The following is a 1,666-nucleotide window of genomic DNA, read 5'->3' on the forward strand; positions in this document are numbered from 1 at the left end:
TGTGGCTCGCAAGCCACAGTTTGCCGACCACTGGACTAGGGGAAGAGCAACCTGAGCAGAGCGTAGAGCAGGAACAAAGGCCCTGAGGCACCGGAGGTTGGCGTGTTCACAGAAAGACCAGCCACAGCAGTGCACCAGGGACAGTGGTGGGAGGACGGGCACAGTGGGGGCTGGAGTGAGGAATTTATATTTGGCTTAAATGAACATTAGCCCCACCCCCTGAGAAACATGGCCCCATAGACACCCATCTCTCTTTAATCTCCCCAATCCCAAAATGTAACCCACCCACAAGCAGGAGCCAGTGAGAGGACATGGAGCCCCTGGAAGTCCTCCAGTAGGGCTCCCTCTCACCTTGGGAAGTGGAGGACTGAGGTTCCCCCTGACAGCAGTGCTGGTTAACGTCCTCTTCTCTAGTATTCTCGCCCGGGAATAAAGGCACTCCCACCAGGAATGAGTTATTTGCACAGAGGAATAGCTCTTGGAGTTTCTTTGACAAAAGACTTTTTAAAAACCCCTTTGAAATCTGGTCCTTGGCCTCCCAAGCCCTGGTCTCTGAATTAGGCAGGACACCCCGAGGCCCTTTGGGGCGTAAAGCCCTAGACCCCTTCTCTGCTTTCTATGTCCCCTTTATCCTGCCCGTGCCTTCGTTTTCTCATTGGGAAACAGAAAGGATAATAAACCTGTGTCGGGAGTTTTCCCGAAGATTGTCTCCATACCATGGTCTTCACCGTGTCTCGGGTTTACTCCAGCCTGGCTGGGGCACAAGAATTAAAGGTACAAACAGCTTAGAAATCTAGAATTCTCCGCCCTGGCCACTGCTCCAGGCTTTCTCTGAACTTCCCTGTGAGTCTCTGCGGGCTCCCACTTCCGCTGCCACTGCCATTGGTTAAGCCTGACAGGGGAGCCCCCGGGTTCTGCCCCTCGCCGCCCCTCCCCACCCCTCCACCCCCGCCCCCACCCCCGCACGCTCTCTGGCTTATGCCTGCCCTTCCTGGGTCAGGCCTGCCCCACACCAGGCCTGGGATTCACTCCTTCATTCAAATGTTACTCCCTGGCAGGCAATTGTTAAACCAAAAATACATTTCTCAAGTTATGAGCATGGATCAAAGTTTTATTTTAAATTTACAGGAGGAAAATCAGAAAAAAAAGAGAGAACTCAGGTTCCATGAACGACCTTAGGAAGCCGTCTTACAGCAAGACAGCGGAGTGTGTGGGACGCGCTGTCCAACAGACCTTTCTACGGTGGGAAAAGGTCCCACACAGAGGCCGCTCGCCACGTTGGGCGAGGAGGCATTGGGACTGTGGCTGTGTGGCTGAGGAAGTGATTTTTAAATGTATTGTATTAACCTGTCCATTGAAACAGCCCCCTGTGGCTGGCGGGACCCGTACTGGACAGAGCAGGGCTGGTAGGTCATCTTAGTCCGCGTACAACTCAGCTGTCTCAGCCTGGAGGGGAGGCACTGACCCGGAGAGACGGAGGGAGAGAGAGAGGGACAGCGACCGCACCAGATGGGACTCAGGAGTCACGAGGGCGGGTCAGAGGATGGGGTGCGTCCAGCTCACCCCGCCCCCACCTCCACTCCCACCCCCGCTCCCGCTCTCGCGGAGCGCTAAGTAGGCTGTGGGTGTGGCCCGAGCGCTGCTTGTCTGCGGAGTTTCTCAGCGC

The sequence above is a fragment of the Myotis lucifugus genome, unplaced genomic scaffold (assembly GCF_000147115.1).
Source record: "Myotis lucifugus unplaced genomic scaffold, Myoluc2.0 scaffold_624, whole genome shotgun sequence".
Lineage (NCBI taxonomy): Eukaryota > Metazoa > Chordata > Mammalia > Chiroptera > Vespertilionidae > Myotis > Myotis lucifugus.